Raw genomic sequence first — 25,552 nt, 5'->3', positions numbered from 1 at the left:
CACTGCTTTCCCAGGTGTATCATCAGGAAACGGGATAGGAAGTGGAGCAGCCAAGACATGAACCATTACTCTGATTTGGGATGGAAACATCACAGACAGCAGCCGAACCTGCTATGTCCCTTACTTTCTATTGCCCAGCAAATTAAACCCCAAATCTTTCACCCTGTCTAGAAGAATATGGCAGTTTCCAGTTGCCCACTGTAGCTTCCTATCGCATTCACTCCTTCTGACAGAGAAGGGTGGGTCTGTGAACTGCCCTGTCCAGAGTACGCCGTATCCCTGGACACACAGGGTGCACCAGCACAGACAGGTGGCTCATCAGGACTGGACACAGGACACTGGAAGAAAGACAATGGCTTCCCTGGAGGTGGCTCCATGTAAAGGGTGTGATAAGAGGGGCCATCTTGGTTTTCTCTTGTGTGACAGCTTGAAGTCAAGCAGATGAGTGTCAAGCCCCAGTGCTGACAGTACCATGGAAGTTTCTGGACCCAGTCCTGCCTGAATTCAGATATAGCCCATTCAAAAAATGGTTTGCTTGACATGTCTGAATTTTACTCTAGTTTAGTTGGGGTGATTTGGGCTTTGTTACCTGCATCCAGCGAGGTCCTGAATCACCATTATCACCATTATCATTCAATGTGATGTTTAGTTCTTCTATGTACTGGCTCCAACTTCCATCTCCAGGCCCATATCACCCACAGAAAATTTTGCCAGCCAGCAATTCTCAAATAAGCAAAGTTCAACTGAAACCAGTCTACTTCCAGATAGATTTTTGGTAACCAACTGGCTATTCCTGCTATCAATAATCAGAAAACATAGTAAATTGGGGATCAGTATTTTTTAATTTATGAATCAAATCAGTCATCTCAAAGGTTACAGAAATCTTCTATTCTCTGGTCACTCCTCAAATGCCTCTGATAACCAGGGCTGGGTCGGGCCAAAACCAGGAACCTGGAACTTAACCCAGGTCTCCAGGTATGAGGCAGGGACCCAAGTACCTGAGCCATCATCTGCTTCCTCCCAGAGCATGCATTAGCAGGAAACTACAATCTGAAGCAAAACCAAGACTCAGATTCTGGTATGGGATACAGGCTTACCAAGCAGAAGCAACATCCTCACCCCTGCACCAAACACCCACCCCTAGAAACAGATTTTTTTTTTTAAGTAGGGGAGAGGGGTTGGGAGGCAGATGGCAGGCAGAGGAAGTGCTTTTTGCAGAGATTTTGAAAGCTAAAGGAAGCCAAAAAAATGCAAACTTCGACTCGATAGCATATGCTTTGGCACAACGCTCAGTACCCTCTGCAATGGGGGAGCGATATCCGAGGACATCCTGACCAGTCTTGCCAAATAAGGGAAACCAGGTTTATCCCAGGAATCAGCCACATTCCCTTTGTACCACAGGAGACCCAGGAGTCAGCAGTCAGCCTCTCAAGTCCGAGAGGCACTGAACATGTCAGAGAACCTGACACAGTAGGGGACACACTCACTGGCATGGGAACAAGGCACCAATGGTAATAAAGCCAGATCTCCCGTAAGCATTCCACTGCCAGGGAGAAACATCCTGGAAAACAGAAGGAACCAGTCAGTCACTGTGGCGTGGCCCCAATCTCCAACACACAATGAGCAAAACGTCACTGCTGATCTGCTCTTTCCATAAACACGACCAGCATTGATTATAACCAGGACTCCCTCCAACCCTGTGTGCACTTTAGTGTGAGATTCATCAACGTGGATTCTGCCCCTCTGCAGATGTTTGAGGCCTTCACACCCTCCTCACACTCTGTCACCTCCAACCTTTCAGTAGCATCCAACTGTCTCAAACACATCCTCACCCCCGCCTCGGTCCCGATCCCCTTCCAGCAGGCCCCAAACCTCCCAGTCCCAAGCACCAAGTCCTCCACTCCACTTCTTCCATGGAATCTTGGTGGGAAGTCATCTCTCCCCAAGTCCACTTCCATGTGTCTTGCTCACTGCACCCCATTTCTTCACCTTTTATCTCCTACAGAAGTGTCTTGAACTTACCACGTGGCTATTATGCTCCAGAGAGGGGTGCTGAGACAGACTGCCTGGTACAGGCACACAGGGCCAGAGCAGGGGTGTGGGGCAGTGACTGTAGGCTGAGTGTGACCAGGGGCAGAAACCTCCTACCTGCCCCATAACCTGATCAAGAACCAACTAGTCCAGAGAATGCTTCCAGCTACTTCCCCTTTGAGAACTGCCCCTGGAGCAATCACCAATCCTAGCTGACCTCTGCAACTGGAAGAAGGCAGCTCCCCAGGGAGTGCAGCTACTTGATCTGTCCCCTTAGCCAGGGACAGAAACTAGCAGGCAAATCCCCCACCTACCTGGTACACTGAAAAAAATCAAAGTGCTTCCCTCTATTTTAAACAACTCTGAGCTGTAATCAATCAGTGTATTCTCTGCGAAGGCATCCTTTCTATCGGGACCAGCTGCTGGATCTGTCTTTGTATTAGGATGTATGGTCAGCAAAATAAATATAATGGCATCTTCCTGCTTGCTTTGGAATCGGAACGCTGTGGCACTTACAAAGCAATTTAAAGGAAAAGCATGCAGGACATTTTCCACAACAATGCTGCCTGTTTTCTAAAGAGGTCACAAACAGAAACACAGCCAGCTCAAGCAAGTACTTCTCTCAGATTGCGACGCTGTACTGCTCAAGGTTTTCCTACCTGAAGTTAGTTGTGAATGATTAAAAATGTGGCCAAAGGGCTTTCTGCACAGCACACACCCTCTGCTGTAACACAGTCCTCAGCCGTCCCTAACGCCTTCCCAGCCTGTTGTCCAGCTCCACCTGCCCTTCACAATCACAGTGATGGCCATTTTGCTTCTGTAAATAACCAAGTATTACTTGGTACTCATGACTATCAGAAACGGACCAGAGCCCTCCTCATCTCCATAGAACCGAGCCTGTAAGTTTCTTTCTGAGTAGAAACCTTAACATACAAAGCTTTGTGTTGACCAAGATACATAAACTTGGTCCCACACGGGGCTGGTGCTGTGGCACAGAGGGTAAAGCTGCAGCCTGCAGTGCCAGCATCCCTTATGGGCAACAGTTCAAGCCCCGGCTGCTCCACTTCCGATCCAGCTCTCGGCTATGGCCTGGGAAAGCAGAAGAAGATGGCCCAAACAATTGGGCCCCTGCACCCATGTGAGAGACCCAGAGGAAGCTCCTCGCTTCCAATGGGCTCAGCTCCAGCACTGTGGCCATCTGGGGAGTGAACCAGTGGATGGAAGACCTCCCTGTCTCTCTCTCCACCTCTCTTAATTCTGCCTTTCAAATAAGTAAGTAAATCTTTTAAAAAAGAAACATAGAGATCCCACTTGTCTCCCTCACTTGCATTATCTAACTGGTCCTATTAAGTGCGTGGTTTGTAACCTGTTTTCTCACGTTGCCCCTTCCTTATTTCATTCTAAAAGTCAGTCTTCAACAATTACTATGAATCAGAATCTGCAGCAGATGTTGAAATTACAACAAGGAATGAAACAGTCACTGCCTCCCTGAATGCCCATGCATATTCTAGTGGAAAGAGGCAGGCAATACATAAACACACATCTTGGGCCGGCGCCGTGGCTCACTTGGCTAATCCTCCACCTGCAGCGCCGGCAACCCATATGGGTGCCGGGTTCTAGGCCCGGTTGCTCCTCTTCCAGGCCAGCTCTCTGCTGTGGCCCGGGAGTGCAGTGGAGGATGGCCCAAGTGCTTGGGCCCTGCACCCGCATGGGAGACTAGGAAAAGCACCTGGCTCCTGGCTTCGGATCAGCGCAGCGCCAACGGTAGCAGCCACTTGAGGAGTGAAGCAATGGAAGGAAGACCTTTCTCTGTCTAACTGTCAAAATAAACAAACACACATCTCGCAGTGTCACGGTGATAAAGCTATGAAGACAAAGCCAGCAGTAAGGGGCAGGAAACACCTCCATAGCTAGGGTGGTCTGGCAGGGCTTTGATTAAAGTTTTTGAAATATTAGTTATTACCCTCAAAGTGAGCCATAGTTGATTTCCTCACCATTTATTTCTCACCTGAAAAACCTTGCCATTATTCCTCTCCTCATGACTGACATTTCTCCCTTGTTCCCAAAGCCTGTATCTTCCTGATCTAATAGAAATTCTCTGAACTGCAGGGTTTTCAGTCTCTGTCATCTATTGCCACCACCTCTGTCTTATAAAATGCCATACATTCTTTCCTAAACTGTCATTAAAAAAATAAATCTTTTAAAAAATGTTAAAAGATTTATGTATTCATTGAAAGGCAGAGTTAGAGAATCTTCCATCCATCCCCTGGTTCACTCCCCAAATGGATGCAATGGCTGAGGCTGGGCCAAGCCAAAGCTCAGAGCTTCATCAGGGTCTCCCACATGGGTGCAGGGGCCCCATGACTTTGGCCATCTTCTGTTTTCCAGGAGCATTAGCAGGGAGCTGGAGTGAAAGTGGAGCAGCCGGTACACAAACTAGCACTCATATGGGATGCCAGCACTGCAGACGGTTGACTTAACCCACTGTGCCACAACACTGCCCCTATTTATTTTAAAGTCAGAGTTACGGAGTGAGATGGAGAGACAGATAAAGATCTTACATCTGCTGGTTCCCTCCCCAACTGTCCACAATGGCCAGGCTGAAGTCAGGAGCCTGGAAGTCCATCTGGGCCGCAGGGGCTCAAGCACTTGGGCCATCTTTTGCTGCTTTCCAAGGTGCATTCACAAGGAGCTAGATCAGAAGTAGAGCAGCTGGGACTCCAACCAGAGTGTGTATGAGATGCTGGTGTCGCAGGTAGCAGCTCAACCCGTTATACCACAACTTTGGCCTCAACATTCTTAACTTTCTAGTTATTCCTACCGTCTCTCCAAGATAATTCTAATTATATCAAGGCTGGGGCCTCCATTTACCCCCTACCTGATCTATCACAGAGACTCAAACCTTGGGGTTAGAGAAGATCTGAGTTGAAATGTTGTTGTCACTATCCAACCCAGGGCCCACAGCTACATCTTTTTCAGCTTCAATCCCCTTATCTGTAAAATGGAAGTAATACCACCACACTCTTATTTAAGAACACTAATCTACAAAAAAAAAAAGCTCAACATTTTTTTTAAGACCAGTCTACCACTGTTAAGTCAAATCCGTAGCTTCATAAGATGGTTGAGATTATGGGACTGGCACTCTGACATAATGGGTAAAGCTGTCACCTGCAGTGCCAGCATCCCACATGGGCACTGGTTCAAGTCCCGGCTGCTCCTCTTCCAATCCAGCTCTCTGCTATGGCCTGGGAAAGCAGTAGAAGATGGCCCAAGTCTTTGGGCCCCTATACACACATGGGAGATCTGGAAGAAGCTCCTAGCTTGAGATCGGCTCAGCTCCAGCCTTTCTGGCCATCTGGGAAGTAAACCAGCAGATGGAAGACCTCTCTCTGTAGTTCTGCCTTTGAAATAAATAATAAATCCTTTAAAAAAAGATGGGTAATATCTTGTTTAGACAACCAATTTTTTAAAAGATTCATTTATTTATTTGAGAGGCAAAGTTACGGAAAGAAAGAGAGAGACAGAAATGTCTGGATCAGAAGAGGAGCATCTGGGACTCACACCGGCACCCATAAGGGATACTGGTGCCACAGGCAGAGGCTTAGCCTACCACGCCACAGCACTGACCCCAGGCAAGCAATTTTTAATCAAACGTTTACTGTAAAGGAGTCTACAACAAATTCATTGAAAATGTCTAGTATGAAAAGTTATGTATGCATTTCAAGAAGTTCTACATCCCAACAAATTTATCTTTTCACTCCATTTTTCCATGAACTTTCTAAGGCACCCTCATACGTGTAAGACTGTGTGCTGGGATAGAGGTCAAACTAGGGTCAAAACTGAAACAAATCTAAAAGGCCACATAAGTAGATCACAGCACAATGGAGGAGATCAACAACACACAGGATGGAAATCACATGTCTTATCAACCCAAAAATGCATCCAACCAGGGTAAGTTAGGCCAGCAGTAAGAATAAGGCTTTTACCCATTTGCACCTTGCATCTACACTCATACCAGTCCAAGATTTGCACCTGCACTAACCCAACCTTCCCCTTGTTGCCCCTCCCCCACTGCTGTCACTCTCCAAGTCAGTAACTCAGCCAACCCAGTGACCAGGGAGTTAGAATCCTGTTGTGCTACTTTAACAGTCAACAACAGCTTTTTCTGTCTGAGCTGGCCAGGTCTCAGTTAACCTCAACACATGGGCAAAAAAAAAAAAAAAAAAAAAATAGCCTCCTGGGTTATTCTTCACTAGACAGATACTAGTGAAGCAGGGCACTCTAGCATGCAACCATTTATAAGTGGCTTATCAGGGCTGGCGCTGTGGTATAGCAGGTGAAGCCATCGTCTGCAATGCCATCATCCCATATGGGCGCTGGTTTGAGTCCCAGCTGCTCCATTTCCAATCTAGCTCTTCGCTATGGCTTGGGAAAGCGTCGGAGGATGGCCCAAGTCCTTGTGCCCCTGCACCCATGGGGGAGACCTAGAGGGAGCTCCTGGCTCCTAGCTTTGAATCTGCACAGCTCCAGCCATTGTAGCCGGTTAGAGAGTGAACCAGCGGATGGAAGACCTCTCTCTACCTCTCCTTCTCTCCCTGTATAACTCTGACTTTAAATAAATAAATAAATAAAAGTGGCTTTTCCCTTGATGATTTTACTTAGAGAAGCCAAGACAGCTAACCTCTACCACAACTCATTTAATAGCCTCAGTTAGAGGAGCACCTGTTTTCATCTTCCTATATTTCTATCTTTAAATTTCCCAATACCAAATCTTCTCTATGCCCTATATTTAACAGTTAAGTAGAAGCTGGATTTTCTATTCAAAAAGGAGCCACACAGTGATGGTCCAGTCCAGGTAAGGCATGTCAGCCAGCTGGAAACCCCAAGCTCTCTAACACAATTACTCTCCGTTCCTAGTCACAGTGGTCCAGAGCAACACTGTTCGGTGACAGGCAGCCTGGGCCTGGGTTCTGGTGCTACCACTTATTAGCTCTATGGATACAATGCAGCTTCATTTTTTTTCTCAGTCTTAGTTTCCTCAAAATGAGGACCCACCTCAGGCAATGAGCCTAGCATTCTGATGAGCCTTGTTCCGCCATCTGCAGGGGGACGGGGGTTGAGCCACCACTTGTCTTACTTGCTGCTTTGGTAACTGAGGTCATTAGTAGTGCATTCCCTCCCTCCCGCTTTAGACTATGTGTATGCGGGAGAAAACGAATTGCTTCCCATGGGTCTCGGGAGGCAACCGTGAAGCACTCTGTAAACGTCAAGGTTAACACCCCCAGCAGACGCTCCTAGCAATTTAACCTAACTCATTAGCTTTGGCGTTCCTTTGAACCGCCTACTGGTAAGGAGTTTTGCTTTCCTGGCAGTTGGGAGGAGTGGGTTTCCATGACATTACTACTAATCATACACATTTAATGGTTCCAATGCTGGATGATGGTTTGCTCGAATCTCGACCACCAAGTTTTCCCCCACAAGGAGAAAACCGCCATGGACTCCGACAGTGCTAACTGAACACCTCCTGGCAGCTGCACTGCTGAATACCGGGAAGAAGAGTGAAACAGGCTTCTCACCCCCGCCCAGGAGCTTACCCCCAAGATCCCAGTGTGACCAGAGCAGCCAAGCCAGAACCATCTGGGGACTCGTTAGACATGTCAGTTCCCGGGCCCCAGTGCAGGCAGACGGAATGACAGCCTCTCGGGTGCATCCCCACGGTGTGTGTATGTGCGTGCGTGTGTGTGTGTGTGTGTGGAAGCCCTCTTCCAGCAGAGACCATCTGCATCACCTGGGAGGGCCCCAGACACACAAGCTGATGGAGCTCACGCTCAGAGTGCCACTTGTCCTTTGAAGACACAGGGGTCAGAGGCCATGGGAGAAGCTGGTGGAGGATGTGCAACCACATCTCAGGGCTTCCTCACGCTCGGGTCCCTAAATCGGAAGGGGAGCCCCAGTTATCACTGACACAGCACTTCATCATTGGATTTCAAAAGCAGTCAACCGGCTTTGAAAATGAGGACCACCGACAAAGATTATGATCTCATCCATAGTCACCCAATGAATTAGTGATGTCCCACGACCTTTCACACACATCGAGTTCTGTTTAGAAAATTTGAGAAGTTAGGAATGCATAGCAATGATGAATCATACGACCAGAATAATACCTGGCAGAAAACACAATTTGAAGAAATGTTCACAACGCCTCATCCTTCATGAAGACTACGGATCATCTTTTTTCTTCATATTTTCCTGAATTTTTCCCAGTGGCTAAATATGTCCTTTATAATCAGGGTGGGGAGGGGAAGTTCAACTGGTTTTGGAAGGGGTTTGTCCACGGTCACTCAACACGAAGGTTTATTTCGTAGTTCTATTTCTTACCATACAGTAGGACACCGTCGGTATAGTAATTATTTATACGAGGCCATATGTTACAATGAAGATGAAATTCAGTAAATGTATTCCTTCCAGCTGGCCCCAAAAATGAAGAGGTTAAATGCATTCCTAGGTTCAAAGCACTAAGAATTAAGACAAGCTCACTGTGGAGCTAAAGGAAAAATTAATCCCAGTATTGAGGTCTGTCAGAGCATCCCTTTTGAAAAGGCTTGTGACACACAGCTCCTTATTCTTGTCTTCCTGATGTGTAACCCCTGGCACAAAACAATGTTTAGCAATTTCTGGCAAAGTCTTAGGAGTTCATGGGGGAAGAAGGGAGAGATTACAAACAGAATGATGCTGCTCTCACGTACATTTCTCTTCCAATGGAACAAAAAGGCATCCAAAAATCACCGGCAAATTTCACTGTCCAAAGTATCCTTAACTTTCTACTTTCCAAGACATATTTGCTCACTTAACATCTATGTTGGCTCTCCTAGTCCACATCTCAAAAATAACTGAAAAATAGGGCACATTGAAAGACACGCCTGCCACAAGAACATTGCTTCAATCATTCACCTAATGAGACAAATTGGTCGCTTTTAAGAAAAACGAGCCTTTTTTCTTTACTGACATTTTCAGTCATACAAATTCAGTGCCTGTTAAGTGCAATTCCTGTAGGAAACCAGGAAGTCAAGGCGGAAGCAGTGGAGGGAACATGAATATGAAATACCTCCCAGTGGCTGGTGGTTCTAGCAGATGCACATGCCTTCAGGAAAGGTGCCGTATCGGGAACGGGCCATGCACAGTTTACAGCACAGGACATGACCGGTTCATGCAGCAACTCAGCTTGGTCCTAGCAGAGGACTCAGGGAGAAGTCACCGACAGTCTTGGCTTTCCCTGTTCAGCACATGGGCTCTGGCTTACAATTCTCTCTCCAAGCAGTCTAACCTCCCCATCGTCTACCTTCTTTCCCAGGCTAGTGCCATCGCAAAGCTCGTGATGACAAACGAGGATGAGGAATACGCAGCTCACACACAGTCCCACCAACAGCGCAGCTCCGGCTCCAGAAAAAAAAAAAAATAAATCACTCCTGTGCCCATGAACACTGACCCAGAGGAGCCTTGCTGCTGACCTATGAACCTGCACCGAACTGTTCCCCCAGCCCAACACTGTGGACAGCACGCGCGCGCGCACGCACACACACACACACACACACACACACACGGAACTCCTCCAGCAGGAACCTGACACTTCAAGTGCATTTCCTATCCTTCCACCTCTCATCCACTCTGCAGACAGTGTCCAAAGTTAGCTTTGACCTAAGCTGGGTTATTTCCGTAGCTTTACCTGGAGGTTGCTAGAAAGTGTTGATTAGAACTTACCTACAGATCTGGCCCCTAAGTGATGACAAACACCAAGGGAACAATTCCAAGCCAACACGATCCAAAATATCTCCGATAGCAGAGAAACTGCTGTTTATCTCAGCAAGGGAAAAGAAGGTTGCCACTCCACCGCATTTCTCAAAAAAGCAATGAGACACACCAGCTTTCACTCCATACAAAACTGAATTTTCTGGCTCACTTCTGTCTCTGCAGCCATCCTGGGCACCGTGGGAGGGGCCGACTGCCGCCCTCCCTGGGCTGACACCTACACCTACGGCTTCCTTTCCCACCACTGGCCCCAAGTCACCAGCCTCAACCACGGGGATTCCTCACCTTCTTTCCTTCCCAACCACAAATGGGCCAGCGTGGCAGGCACAGAAAAGTTAACGCACGTCTGCTTTAGAGTTCAACGCAGCCCTACCTGCTTTCACGAAATCGCAAGACCACGAGGCTCAAAGCCCCTGGGCTCTGCGCTCCCGCCTCGGCGGCTGAGCACGGCCCCTGCCCCCGGGCAGGCGACCTGCACCCATCCCACAGGAGTCCAGGCACGCCAGCCTGCCCCGGCACTTATGTAAGCTCACAGCCCCATACCGCAGACGCACACAGCGCGGCACCTGTCACGCGTCTGAGATGGACAGGCGCCCACCCTCAGGAGCTGGTGTCCACACACAGGGCGGAGGGAGGTGTTCTACGCCGTCTTTCCCCCACTCGTGTCTTGCCCATTTCTGTCACAACTGCAATTACCTTAGCAACCCAAGCAATTGCCGCGACTCTCCCTCCGGCGTCTCAATTTCTCCTACAGGCAAGCGTGCGCCAGGTTCATGATTAAGCTACACAAGCCCAGGGAACCCGGGACCAGCAGCCTCCTGGGGCAGAGGGGAAGTCGAGTCCGTCTCCCGCGGCGCTCTCCAGCGTCTCGCCTCTTTCCGAGTTTCCGCAGAGGTGAGGGCAGGGGCTCAGCGAGCGCAGAGCAAAGCCCGGGGCCGGCCAGGAGGCGCGGCGGGTCTCATGGTGCCAGGGCGCCGGGCGCTTGGGGAGTCTCCAGCACGCTCCGAGCCGGCCTGGCTCTCCACGCTCCGGGCAGCTCGCCCCTCGCCCACCTCAGGACTGCCTGGGCGCTCCAAGGTCGGTGCGCCCCCTTGGCGCCCACAGCTGGGGGGAACTAGGAGCCCCGGGCGGAGCGGTCTCCACCGAGGCAGGGCCGAGCGCGAGGAGCTGCCCCAACTCCCGAAGTCGCTCAGCTCCAGCGCCCGCGAGCTGCTGCTGCAGCGGCGCCCGCTGTCGGGTGCCGAGCGGAGCTGCAGCCACGCGCGCCCGCGCACCTGAGCGCAGGCACCTGGGCACCGACCGGCACGGGGCAGCGAGGGGAGGGGCTGGCGGCCAGGGCGGGGCCGAGCACCTGCGCGCTTCCCGAAGGCGTGGCCACCCGGCTCACCTGTTCCCAGCACGGCCCGAGGCGCTGATCAGAGGAGAAACCTGGCAATGCCTGGTACTTGAGCCGCTACAGAAGAAACGCCAGACCAGTTGACCGGGCGGAGGCCCCTTGCGTGGATTCAAGCTGACCCCGCCCGGAAACTTTAGCGTCGCCAAAGGGATCCTGTGGATCCCAGGCCCCGCCGCCGTGCCGGGGGCGTCAGACTCCCTCGCTGACGTGCAGCTGGCGCCCTCTGAATTAAAAGGAGCCGTGGTGACCGTCAGCGGTGCGGCTGCCAACAGCACCACTCTTATTTATTCAACATTTTCACCACACGCTCTACTGAGAGCGTTCTCCGATTATTGCCATGAAAGAACTTTCAAGAAAAATTAACTCTGCAAATATCCTTGGGGCAAGACAAAGACAAACACCACTGGAGCCGGGAAAGGAGAAAGGGTAAGTGGAACTGACGGCTTTCTTGAACGTGGGAGTTTGGGAATTCAATGTTTAAAGATTCAGGAAGCTGCCATTAGAAATAGGCAGAGATTTAGTCCTGTATGGTTTTATGCCTCTAGAAAACCATGGATGGGCTGGCATTGTGGCATAACCAGTAAAGCCACAGCCTGCCACCCCAGCCTCCCATTTGGGCTCCAGTTCGAGTCTCGGCTACTCCACTTCCGCTCCAGCTCCCTGCTCATGCGTCTGGGAAAGCAGCACAGGAGGATGGCCCAAATGCTTGGGCTCCTGCACCCACGTGGTGGACCTGGAAGAAACTTCGGGCTTTAGCCTGGCCCAGCCCTGGCCCATGTGGCCACTTGGGGAGTGAGCCAGCAGGTGGCCACTCTCTCTCTGTATTGCACTCTCCAACTTTGTCTTTCATATAAATGCATTTTGAAAAAGAAGCCACCAAAATGCCTTTGAGGATGAGTGACCTGCACAGTCCTCATCTGTGTGAATCCAGCAACTTTAATTTTTTTTAAAGCCAATATTGTGAAAGTTTTTAATTTACAGTGAAGCTGGTAGAAACGTTTAAGTATGTTGATCTATCTCCTAGTTCTATTCAGTGCAAAAGCCTAACGTCAATACCACCCCAGCACAATGAACACACACACTAAAACCTTGGCTTCTAAATACCATTCTCAACTAAAAAACCTTGGTGTAGTAGATCAAACTAGATTAGTTTTTTGTGCAAAAAATTAAGAATATATAACCACCCTCCTTATCTGCCTGTCAATTTATAGAACCACAGATCAAAAATATTTTAAAACCTCCTTCTGTGAATATGCACAGAATATCATTGTCATTATTCCCTTGAAAATTATACTATAATGACTAGCTACATATAATTTACATTTTAATGGGCATGCTAGGTAATCAAGAGATGGTTTCCACGTACACAGGAGGACGTGCATGTTATATGCAAATGGTACACTATATAAGAGACTTGTGTGTCCGTGGATTCTGGTATTCATAGGGCATTCCAGAACCAGGGACACAAAGGAACAACTGTTCTTAAAGAATTATGGAGGGGGCAGGCGCTGTGGCGTAGAAGGTAAAGCCTTGGCCTGCAGTGCTGGCATCCCATGTGAGTGCTGGTTTAAGTCTCCACTTCTGATCCAGTTCTCTGCTATGGTTTGGGAAAGCAGGGGAAGTTGGCCCAAGTCCTTGGGCCTCTGCACCCATGTGGGAGACTGGGAAGAAGCTCCTGGCTTCCGATTGGTCAGCTCCAGCTGCTGTGGCCATCTGGGGAGTAGACCAGAGGATGGAAAACATCTCCCTCCCTCTCTCCCCCTCTCCCTCTGCCTCAGCCTCTCTGTAACCCTGCCTTTCAAATAAAATAAATCTTTAAAGAATTATGGAGGCATGTCCAAGGGTTGTAAAAGTCAGCTTGAAGGGGTTCCTCCTGGCCAAATCTGAAACAGTTTAAGAAATCAAAATAATTAAAGACAGTAATAGATAACAAACCTTTAAGTAAAATAGGAATACATTAGTTCATGCTCATAGAGGAGAAAGGAACTCAGTAGAAGAATGTAGTAATATATGAAGAAGGGAAGATAGAATTTGAAAACCACCACTTGGCAACCACATTAAAATTCATTCAAGCCAGAATGATCAATGGATGCTAAAATTTGTGGGTAAAAGTTTGATGAGGAACAGGATATTCAGTTTCAAAATACATCCGTAAAAATACTCATTAAATCATTAATACAGCATACTTATTAACATTTTAACTGTAATACCTGGGAAATGCCAACTTAATTAGTAAAATTTTACATAATTAAAATCCAGCAACAAGAGAAGTCAATCTTGTACTGCCTCCTGATATACTAAGAACACTGTATCTTATGTATAAGTACTTAAGTCATGAAGAAGCACCAGGCAAATGCAAATTCAGGACAATTCAAGTAACTGGCCCATACATCCAGGCTATGATAGACAGGATTGTTCCAGATCAAAGGGGACTAAGGAGACAAGGAAGGAAATACAATAGGTGATCCTAAGTGAAATCTAAGAAAGAGTATCAATGGCATAATTATCACAGTTTCAATGGATTTTAACAGACTCACCGAGTTGGATCAATGTTATTTTCCCAATGTTGGGATTATGTTCCTGTCACCTAGAAGAGGTCCTTGTTTTTAACAACACACACTGAATTGTGAAGCAGTGTCAGGGTGTCACTTTACACCTTTCAGATGGTTTAGAAATGTGATCAACTGAATGATGACAACAGGAGAGCTCTTTGACTTTTGTAACTTAAAATGATTTCAAAGTAAAGTAATCTTACATTTAAAAAATTTTTTTCCTTACCAAGAATATGTGTGTATCTTCATGTTTCCAAAGTATTCACCATGAGTTTCCTTTAAGCATTAACTAACAGGACCGGCATTTAGCCTAGCAGTTAAGATACGCATGTCCCACATTGGATTACTGGGTTCAAAACGTGGCTCTGGCTCCACCCTCCCGACAGCGCCTGGGAGACAGCAGTGCCGACTCAAGCATCTGGGTTCCTGACACTCCGATCGGAGACCTGCGCTGACTTGCCAGCCCCAGGCTTCCAAAACCCAGGCCAGCTTCCACTGTTGTAGGCACTTGGAAAGTGAGCTAGTGGCTGGGAGCCCTGTCCCTCTCTCTGCTTCAAATTAACTTTAGAAATAAAACAATCAAGATTCATTTTCGATTATCTTAATATACAGAAGATCAGCTTAGTATACCTTAAGTAAGGATTTCAACAGTTTGTTCCCACACAGAAACATAAAGTGAAAAATAATAGATGATTTTTTTTAAATGATGATGAAATCAGATCAGACCTATTGTCATGTTTAATCCCAGTGAGAGTCAAGTTGGGAATTGATAATTTTTTTTTTTTTATAGAAGATCAGTTTAGTGTACGTTAAGTAAAGATTTCAATCGTTTGCACCCCCATAGAAACACAAAGTGAAATATACTGTTTGAGTACTCGTTATAGCATTAAGCCTCAGTGTACAGCACATTAAGGACAGAGATCCTACATGAGGAGTAAGTGCACAGTGACTCCTGTTGTTGACTTTACAAATTGACACTCCTGTTTATGGCATCAGTAATCTCCCTATGCACCAGTCATGAGTTTCCAAGGCTATGGAAGCCCCTTGAGTTCTCCGACTCTTATCTTGTTTAGACAAGGTCATAGTCAAAGTGGAGGTTCTCTCCTCCCTTCAGAGAAAGGCACCTCCCTCTTTGAAGACCTGTTCTTTCCACTGGGATCTCACTCACAGAGATCTTTTTGCCAGAGTATCTTGGCTTTCCATGCCTGAAATACTCTCATGGGCTTTTCAGCCAGATCCGAGTGCCTTTAGGGCTGATTCTGAGGCCAGAGTGCTGTTCAGGACATCTGCCATTCTATGAGTCTGCTGAGTATCTCACTTCCCATGTTGGATCACTCTCCCCTTTATTTATTCTATCGGTTAGTGTTAGCAGATACTAGACTTGTTTATGTGCTCCCTTTGACTCTTAGTCCTTTCATTATGATCAATTGTGAACTGAAATTGATCACTTGGAATAGTGAGATGGCATTGGCACATGCCACCTTGATGGGATTGAATTGGAATCCCCTGGTATGTTTCCAACTCTACCAATTGGGGCAAGTCAGCCCGAGCATGCCCCAAATTATACATCTCTTCCCTCTCTTATTCCCACTTTTATGTTTAACAGGGATCACATTTCAGTTAATTTTCAACACTTAAGAATAACTGTGTGATAATTACAGAATTAAACCAGTCATATTAAGTAGAACAGACAAAAAAAAATACTATGAGGGATAATGTATTAAGTTGTCCATTAGCAGTCAGGGCTATGCTGATCAAGTCACCATTTCTCATAGTGTCCATTTCACTTCAGGAGGTTTCCTTTTTGGTGTTCAGTCAGTTGTCACCGATCAGGGAGAACATATGGTATTTGTCCCTTTGGGACTGGCTTACTTCACTCAGCATGATGTGTTCCAGATTCCTCCATTTTGTTGCAAATGACTGGATTTCGTTGTTTCTTACTGCGGTATAGTATTCTAAAGAATACATATCCCATAATTTCTTTATCCAGTCTACCATTGATGGGCATTTAGGTTGGTTCCAGGTCTTGGCTATTGTGAATTGTGCTGCAATAAACATTAGGGTACAGACCGCTTTTTTCTTTATCAATTTAAACTCCTTTGGGTAAATTCCAAGGAGTGGGATGGCTGGGTCGAACTGTAGGGTTATATTCAGGTTTCTGAGGAATCTCCAGACTGATTTCCATAGTGGCTTGACCAGTTTGCATTCCCACCAACAGTGGGTTAGTGTCCCTTTTTCCCCACATCCTCGCCAGCATCTGTTGTTGGTAGATTTCTGTATGTGAGCCATTCTAACCGGGGTGAGGTGAAACCTCATTGTGGTTTTGATTTGCGTTTCCCTGATTGCTAATGACCTTGAACATTTTTTCATGTGCCTGTTGGCCATTTGGATTTCCTCTTTTGAAAAATGTCTATTGAGGTCCTTGGTGAATCTTGATGTGAATGGAAGGGGAGAGGGAGTGGGAAAGGGGAGGGTTGTGGGTGGGAGGGACGGTATGGGGGGGAAAGCCATTGTAACCCATGAGTCGTACTTTGGAAATTTATATTCATTAAATAAAAGATAAAAAAAAAGTAATTCAACAAAAAAACATGCGAGCTTGACATGCTAGCGCCTTAGTAACTTAATATCCTTTATTCTTCAGTGGACAAGTCACATCAGAGTTCCAATGGGGAGGGCAGAAGCCCCTGGAGCAGGCTGCAGGGATATGGCAATCACACTTCATGCCATTCACTTCAGAGAGTCCAGGTCTATAGCAACAGTCTGACCTTCCATGGTCCACTGTCAGCTTGTAACTCCTAGATTTAGGAGCAACAGGAGTTACGCAGACCACCAGCCTAGGGCAGGCACAGCCACATTAAAAGAAACAGGAACAACATAGTCTTTCTGTGGCCCAGGTCCCACCACCCAAACCCCTCCTTCTGCCTCAAGTTAGCTATGGTGGAAGATAAATGAGGAAGGATTCTTGGGGGTGCTTTTCAACTTCTAGTTTAGGTCTTATTTCCACGTCACTCTTGAATGCTGGGTCTTGATCACACTGTCTGGAGCCCAGCACATTGTCACCACCCAAAGAACCTAGTGCTGCTTTCTGTTGCAGCATTCCACCTCCATGGTGCTGCCAGTGCCCTCATTGCCACTGCAGCAGAATGCCTCTTCCCTACTCAGATCCACCACACCAGAATGTGCTGGCACATTCTAGATACTACATGGGAGTCCCCTCGCCCTTGAAACCTGACAGCTGTCTGAAAGGGATATGCCAGAAATCTGTATGAGTGTCAGCCCACCACAATGCATCTTATGAACCCTCTCTGCACACACTAACATTGTCCCTACCCCAAACTGATGGACTCCAACGCTCTCTGTTACCAAGGTGAGCTCCTAATAAGAAGGCAGACATATTGGGTAAGTGTTCTGTGGACCAGCACCATGAAAACTATCCTATTATTATACTTCATCCTCGAAATTACCCTATTACATCAGTCCTATTACATAATGGTTAGGATTGGTTATGTCTTGCTCAAGCTGACTTACCTCAAATGGTAGAGTTAGAAACATACCAGGGGATTCCAATTCAATCCCATCAAGGTGGCATGTACCAATGCCATCTCACTAGTCCAAGTGATCAATTTCTATTCACAATTGATCATAATGATAGGACTAAGAGTCAAAGGGAGCACATAAACAAGACTAGTGTCTGCAAATACTAGCTGATAGAATAAAAAAGGGAGAGAATGATCCAATATGGGATGCGAGATACACAGCAGACCCATAGAATGGAAGATGTCCTGAACAGCACTCTGGCCTCAGAATCAGCCCTTAAGGCATGCGGATCTGGCTGAAAAGCCCATGAGAGTATTTCAGGCATGGAAAGCCAAGACACTCTGGAAAAAAAAAAAAAAAAAAAAAAAAAAAAAAAAAAAAAAAAAAAAAAAAACACACAAACAACTAAATGAAAGATCTCCACGAGTGAGATCCCAGTGAAAAGAACAGGTCGAGGTACCTTTCTCTGAAGGGAGGAGAGAACTTCCACTTTGACTACGAGCTTGTCTAAATATGATCAGAGTCGGTGAACTCAAAAGGCTTCCATAGCCTTGGCAACTCATGACAAGAGCCTAGGGAGATTACTGATGCCATAAACAAGAGTGTCAAATTGTTAAGAAAACAACAGGAGTCACTGTGCACTTACTCCTCATGTAGGATCTCTGTCCTTAATGTGCTGTACATTGTGATTTAATGCTATAACTAGTACTCAAACACTATTTTTCACTTTGTGTTTCTATGTGGGTGCAAACTGTTGAAATCTTTACTTAATGTATGCTAAACTGATCTTCTGTATATAAAGAGAATCGAAAATGAATCTTGATGTGAATGGAAGGGGGGAGGGAGAGGGAAAGGGGAGGGTTGCGGGTGGGAGGGAAGTTATGGGGGGGAAGCCATTGTAATCCATAAGCCGTACTTTGGAAATTTATATTCATTAAATAAAAGTTTTTAAAAAAAAAAAGAAATAAAACAATCAGCTGACTGACAGCTGTACTGAAAGTTTGAGTCAATCTTTATCTTTCCATTTGTGAGAATGTGATCTAGACCAACGTTTCATCGATTCCCTCGTCGATTATCTATGAAGCGGGTGCTGCACACCAGGCTCTTTCCTGAAACGCAGCTTGGATATGAAATGAAGTGCATTCATAGGTACAAGCTTGGATCTTTTGATTACTTCATTGCCAAGCGAGGGGCTGCAGGAAAGCATGTAATAGAACTGATTGTGCTACAGCTCTCAAGCCAGGTGGAAAATTGAATAGAAGAATGGAAGCAGTTGGCAGTTATTCTCAATAACGGCATTGGCAGGCAAAGGTAGAAAGAATGTTAGTGTTGATGCTTGTGGTGCATGTGTGACAGTGGGGTTGGATAAGGTCATGAGTTCAGGTCCCTTGAGGCCTACTCCCCAGAACTGTGCATTTGTGACATCCAGTGGTTGCTGCTGCCTTTCCTCAAACTCTTTTCCTCACCATCCAGTGAAGTCTTCAAGAGCTAAGAACTGTTTCCTCTGCACTTCAGCCTTCATAAAAGCCAAGGTTCTAGGTGAGGATTTGACACAAGGCAAAAATCAAAGAAAATACATGTTCTGGTTAGATGGAGGTCTTCAGAAACCTCGTGGAAAATCCCTCTCAAACACTGCACAGGGATGTCAACAGTTTTTGAAGGCAAACAAACTTCTTCTTTAATTCCATTTTTCCAAGAATTTAAGTGCTTTGTATTTTTTTTTTTTTGACAGGCAGAGTGGACAGTGAGAGAGAGAGACAGAGAGAAAGGTCTTCCTTTGCCATTGGTTCACCCTCCAATGGCCGCCGCGGCCGGTGCGCTACGGCTGGTGCACCGCGCTGATCCGATGGCAGGAGCCAGGCACTTCTCCTGGTCTCCCATGGGGTGCAGGGCCCAAGGACTTGGGCCATCCTCCACTGCACTCCCTGGCCAAATCAGGACCATGGGAAATAGGTAGAGAAATAAATCCAGGAAGGATCCTTTATTGAATCTCTATGTGTCTGTTACAACCTGAATCCAAAATCAGTCCTCTTAGACCTCAAGGAGCCAAAAATATAAAGGTACTAAAATTGAATGCATGATACCCCCTGTTTAACATGCCAAAGCATTCATCTTAGGGAAAACCACATTTTAATTAATTTAAGACCTGATGTGGGTATTTAAGAACCAGAGCTCAGCTCCCAGGGAGCTCTCTGCCCTCTGTTGAGTTCTGTGTTTGCCAATTCCTCATTGATATTATAAGGAACATAAAAATGAAATTTGAAATCTAATTTGCAATCAAGAAGTGTAATGCTTCCAACTTTGTTTTCCCTTCTCAAAACTGCTTTGGCACTCCAGGATCTTCTGTGGTTCCCTGTGAATTTTATTTTTCTATTTCTGTTCAAGTAGTCATAGTGATTGTGCTGCATCTGTAGGTCACTTTGGGTAATATGAACACTGTAACAATATTAATTCCTCCAATTCCTTTATTTATGCCTTCCTCACTTTCATCAATGTCCTGTAGTTTTCAGTGTGCCAATCTTTGATCCCTTTGGTTAAGTTAATTTCTATGCATTTTTGGCACTTTAATAAATAGGATTTTTTTTCCAGGTTTTTTCTTTCTGATAGATCATCGTTGTTGTAAAGAAACAACTCATTTTTATATGTGGTTTTTATAAGCTTCAATAATCAACACAATATGGTACTGGCATGAAAACAGCCACAGAACTGGCATAAAAGGCCCAGAAATCAACTTAATATACATACAGTCAATTTTTTACAAGGGTACCAAAAACCCCAATTGGGAAAAGATAGTCTCTTAAATCAGTGTTGTTAAAGTTGGATATCCACATGTGAAAGAATCAGACAGAACCCTTATCTTATATTAAACATAAAAAGCAACTTCAAATGGATTAGAGACAAATCTAAGACCTAATACCATGAAACTCCCACCAAAAAAAGATGGGGAAAATTCTCCTTGACATTTGTCCAGGCAAAGATTTTTAAGTTATCACCCCAAAAGCTCAGGCAATAAAATTAACTATAAATAAGTGGGACTGTGTCAAGCCAAAAAGCTTCCGCACTGCAAGGGAAACCATGAACAAGGTAAAGAGACAACTGCCCAAATAAGAGAAAATATTTAAGCCGTCCATCAGATAATTTCTAAGATACAGAACTCACTTCAGTAGCAAGAAAACAACCCAGTTTTTAAATGGGAAAAAAGTACAGATAATTCTTAAATGACAGCAAACAGATGGACAACATGTGTTTGCAGAAGTACTTAGGATCCCTCATCAGGTATATGCAAATCAAAACCACAATGAGGAGGGCAGGCATAGTGATGCAGGTTAAGTCGGTCATGGGACTCCAGCATCCGAGTGTAGATGCAGTTGCAGTCCCAGCTACCTCACTCCCTATCCCGCTTCCTGCTGAAGCATCTGGGAGGCCTCAGGTGATGGCACACTGCCACCCATGTGGGAGGACCAGATGGACTGTTGGGCTCCTGGCTTCAACCTGGTCCAGCCCAAGTGTTGCAGGCATCTGAGGAGTGACCAAGTGGATGGCAGCTCACTCTAACACTAGCTCAACCTTTCATATAAATAAATCATTAAAAAACAAAAAACTGCAATGGGGTGTTACATCACAACTTCTATATTGGGTTCTGTGAAAAAAGGTAAAATATAACCAGTGTGCTGGCCAGAAGGTAGAGCAGAGAGAACTCTTGTATACTGTTGGTGGGAGTATGAATTAGTACAGCCAACTAGGGAAGACAGTATGGAGGCACCTCCAAGAATTAAAAATGCAAACATGCTAGGGCCCAGTAATCCCAAAGGAAATCAAATCAGTGTATTGAAGACCTATCTGCATTCTCACATTCACTACAGCATTTCTCACAATATCCAAGACACAGAAACTGAAGTATCCATCAAGGAATGAATCCAGAAATCGAGACAAACACACACTGGAATATTACTCAGCCTTTAAAAAGAAAGTACTGTCACTTAAGTCAATGTGAATGAAACGGAGGACATTCTGCTAAGTGAAATAAGACAAACATGATAGGACAATACTGCATGATCTCTTAAATGTGGAATCTAAAATAATTCAAACTCACAGCAACAGAGTAGAATGGTGGTTACCAGAGGGAGAAATGGAAATAGGAAGGTATCGGCCAAAAGATTAAAAAAAATTTCCCTCATTCCCCTTTGAATGGAATCACTCCCTCTACTCCCAGCTCCCAACAAGCCTCTGTTTTCTGGCCTTAGACAGAAAATGTAATCATTTAGATTTGTACCTCAAAAAGTACCTTATATATAGACCATGAAAATTTTAATAAAAAAATAGAAACTTGTTTCATTTGCCCAAACCAAAGCCTGGCCAGATGACCCTGTTCCTCAAAACAGAACTACAACCTGTGGGGAAAATGAAGTTTTCCCAGCTGGTCATTCCACCCCGTGCCACACCGTCGCCCGCAACCCAGGAGAAGTCTGATGTTTTCAGCTGTAGAATGGTGGCCTCGGATCACCTGCCGTCCTTCCTGAACACCCCTCTGCTTTCTGTCCCTGTTGGCTTTGCCTTTTTCCAGAAGGTCGTTTAGAATCACACAGCACGCCGTCTGTCAAGCTTCTCTTACTTGGCATGTTTGAGATTCATCCACCATGTTGCGTGTGCCAACGGTTCATTCCCCTTTTCCGCTAAGTAATTTCAGTCATCTACTACCATTTTCTTACCCATGTTTTGCAAAGTGTCACACTTCTGATATGCTGCACCCCCAGGAGGCCATGCCTCATTTGACCTTTGCCTATTTATAGAATACAGAGGCTCCATAACAGCGCGTTCCCTACCCGGTTCCTGTTCCTGACCCTACTTTACTTTCTCCCACGCACAGCCGTGACTCAGAGAAGTGGATCTGCGTAAGCTAATCAAGGCAGTTCCGTGTCTACGGTCATGGTGTAGAAGTACTGCCAATGACGCTGGGTGGGCGTTTCTGGAGAGGGGCTCTGAACAGGCTTCTTAGTTACCAGTCCTTTGTCTCCCAGTCTCCCTACTCCCCAGTCTGATTGTATGATCAGAAACCCACAGCAGGTAAGCACCAGTGAGAAAGTCAATGGGCTTTGTTTTCCCTTTTCAGGACTAGAGAGTTTCGGTTCCATTTTGTCATCTTATCTCATTGACCTCAGCGGCAAACAGAGCATGGGATAGTCCATAAAAAACACCTTGCCTGTACTGTCTAAAGCCACCGAGGTCGCCATGATCAGACTGAGACACTGACAGAGACCGCAGTAAGGAAACATGGTGACTGATTGTATCCTGCAATGCTGGATGGGATCTAGACAGAAAAAGGACACTAGTAGGAAAGCTGGTGATACCTCTTTTTATTTATTTATTTTTTTTGACAGGCAGAGTGGACAGTGAGAGAGAGAGACAGAGAGAAAGGTCTTCCTTTGCCGTTGGTTCACCCTACAATGGCCGCCGCGGCGGGCGCACCGCGCTGATCCGATGGCAGGAGCCAGGTGCTTTTCCTGGTCTCCCATGGGGTGCAGGGCCCAAGCACCTGGGCCATCCTCCACTGCACTCCCTGGCCACAGCAGAGAGCTGGCCTGGAAGAGGGGCAACCAGGACAGAATCTGGCGCCCCAACCGGGACTAGAACCCAGTGTGCCGGCGCCGCTAGGCAGAGGATTAGCCTAGTGAGCCGCGGCGCCGGCCTAGCTGGTGATACCTCAAAAGAAGTCCTTAGTTAACAGTACTGCATCTGTGTCCACCTCTCAGTGTTGGCTATCCCACGGTCACACAAGATGCTCACATTAGGGATCATTCAAGGTCTCCTAGGTCGTGATGGAGACTTTAGAGGCCATTTTAATGCTATGGAGATCTGTTGGGGTCAGGGAGACTGCTGTAACCCAGAGACCTACACAATCCTATTTATTGCTTCAAGTGTAATTTCTGCATTTAGGAGAGCCCACAGGGAAGTAGATAGCAAGGACTGAGGCCACTGCAGGAATCCAAGATGGCCAGAGATGTCAGTGTTTGGGATTACAGCAACAGGAATTCAAGTGAGCCAGCACCGTTGACACAGTGCTTAAGGCACCTGCCTCTGGACAGACGCCCGAGCACTAGGACCTCAGTCTGGGGCAAGGTCCCTCTCCGTGGGGCCCACATTGTGGAGCACTGAGTAAAGCTGCCACTTGGGATGCTTGTATCCCGTATCAGAGTGCAGGTCAGTTCATCAGCTATTCCACTTCCAATCCAGCTTCCTACTCATGTGCCTGGGAAGGTAGAAGATGGCCCAAGGGCTTGGGCTCTTGCCTCTTGTATAGGAGATCATGGAGTTTCTTTCTTTGGCCTGGTCCACACCCGGCTGTTGCAGGGATGCAGGGAGTGAACCAGCAGGTGGATGGTATCTGGTGCTCTCTCACCCTCCCTCCCTTCCTCCCTCATGCTACCTGTCAAACAGATAAATCTTTTTTAAAAATTATAGAGAAGGGGCCAGCGCTGTGATGTAACAGGTAAAGCCACTGCCTGCAGTGCTGGCATCCCATATGGGTGCTGGTTCAAGTACCGGCTGCTCCACTTCCAATCCAGCAGGCAGTAGAAAATGGCCCAAGTTCTGGGGTCCCTGCACCACGTGGGAGACCCAGAACAAACTCCTGGTTTTGGATCAGCTCAGCTGAGGCCCTTGCAGCCATCTGGGGAGTGAACCATTAGATGGAAGATCTTTCTCTCTGCAACTCTGCCTTTCAAATAAACAAATTCATCTTTAAAAAAGTCAAAGAGAAATGGTTGAATTCAGGATAGAATTTTGCAGTTCAAACTTGTTGGGTTAGATGAGGATTGTGAGACAAAGAGGGGAGTGATGGTTGATTCCAACCTTAAAAACTTGGTAAATGAAGAGTGCCATTGACCAAGGTGGAAAAAAAAAAGAGCAGGTGTGCCAGACAAAAGCATTTTGTCTGGGGCCCTGTTGGGTCCATCAGTACAGAAGCTGTATGTTCATTGGGCACTTTGGAAGAAATTAGGACAAGAAGTATAAAATAGATGGGACTTAGAGCCATGGACCTTGGAGAATTTCCTGGAGCGACGATAGGGTCTACAGAGAATAAAATGGTTTGGGGCTGGGCTACCTGCGTGCTATGCCTTACCCACCCATCTTGAGCCCTGCTCATTTCACCAATGAAAATTTTTTTGCTATGCTACTTAACAAATCCTCCCATGTTGAAGATAACAGCGGAGGCAGCAGCTGAGTTAGCAAACTCGTCCCATCCCCAACACACATGTGAGGTTTAGATAGCACCACTCCTGGCTAGGTATTGCTGATTAGGTTATTTCAGGTATTAACTGCCTGCTTATCTACCCATTAAACTTAATACACAAATGTATACATCTGTGAATTTCTCGTGTTGCTATTCAAGCTAAAAAGGCAACTGTCCCATCTCTGTAAGAGATCTGCTGAGTCAGAGACTTCAGCGATGGGAGCTAAAAAAAAAAAAAAAAAAAAAAAATCAGCATTATACCAAGCTCTGTGGGTCATTCAGATCACTCTGCTACACCCAAATTTTGAGGACACCTGCTGTAGAGACTAAGGGTAAAGGAACCCGTGCTGGACTGCACCTGCATGTAATCCAGAAGCATGGACAAGCCACGAGAAGGTGAACCTTTGTTCTTCCTGCAGAGGCAGAGCCTGTACAAGAGCCATGGGAAAGCTGGGAGCTATGGATAACAGAACCTGCAGTTCCCAAGCAGCACCCGCAGGTACGTGACCACAAAGGAAGTGGCCCTGTCTTTTTTCTATCTACTCTAGCACCAGCACCCTTCATATATGGTATTTTTCAGAACATGCCTTTCCATAACTACAGAGGGGAGAATTTTAAAGATTTATTATTGTTTTACTTATTTGGTAAGCAAAGTTACAGAGAGAGGGAGAGAAAGAGCTCTTCTAGTCACTGGTTCACACACACACCCAAATGGCCCCTTCAGCTGGGGCTGAGCCAGGCTGAAACCAGGAACCTGGAGCTCCATCTGGGTCTCTTATATAGGCGTCAGGGACCTGAGGACTTGGGCCAGCTTCTGCTTTCCCAGGTACATTAGCAAGGCGCTGACTTGGAAGTGAAACAGCTGCGGGAAGCATCACAATTAGAGCCCCGAGGGGAGGGTTTCATACCTAAAATGCACCTGCCTAGAAACCGTGTTTTATACCATAAGGTGTGTTTAAAACAAACCTTTATCACAGTAACTCAACCTCTTTTACCATA

At 46.3% G+C, this 25,552-nt stretch overlaps 1 protein-coding gene and 1 long non-coding RNA gene across 8 annotated transcripts in view; one reads left to right on the top strand and one right to left on the bottom strand.

Moving 5' to 3' along the window:
* Positions 1-11,907, bottom strand: part of RGS6 (regulator of G protein signaling 6) — a 612,852-nt gene extending 600,945 nt beyond the window's left edge. For 3 of the 7 annotated variants that reach the window (XM_008272115.4, XM_008272116.4, XM_051826038.2), the window contains exon 1: positions 10,534-11,043. The gene's annotated coding sequence lies outside the window, so the exon portion shown is untranslated. Of the gene's footprint in view, positions 1-9,789; positions 9,923-10,210; positions 10,340-10,533; positions 11,044-11,224 lie in introns of those variants that run through there. The other 4 variants (XM_051826035.2, XM_008272117.4, XM_051826036.2 and 1 more) reach the window with 4 other exon arrangements.
* The window catches only part of LOC103351694 (uncharacterized), a 29,050-nt gene continuing 15,029 nt past the window's right edge, over positions 11,532-25,552 (top strand). Inside the window, exons 1-2 of the long non-coding RNA XR_519423.4 lie at positions 11,532-11,659; positions 24,973-25,052. This is a non-coding gene — a long non-coding RNA (uncharacterized lncRNA). The remainder of the gene's footprint in view (positions 11,660-24,972; positions 25,053-25,552) is intronic.

Source organism: Oryctolagus cuniculus, chromosome 20, assembly GCF_964237555.1.
Source record: "Oryctolagus cuniculus chromosome 20, mOryCun1.1, whole genome shotgun sequence".
Classification (NCBI taxonomy): Eukaryota; Metazoa; Chordata; class Mammalia; order Lagomorpha; family Leporidae; genus Oryctolagus; species Oryctolagus cuniculus.
Note: the sequence above shows the minus strand (reverse complement) of the source record. Positions and strands in the feature narration are given on the sequence as shown.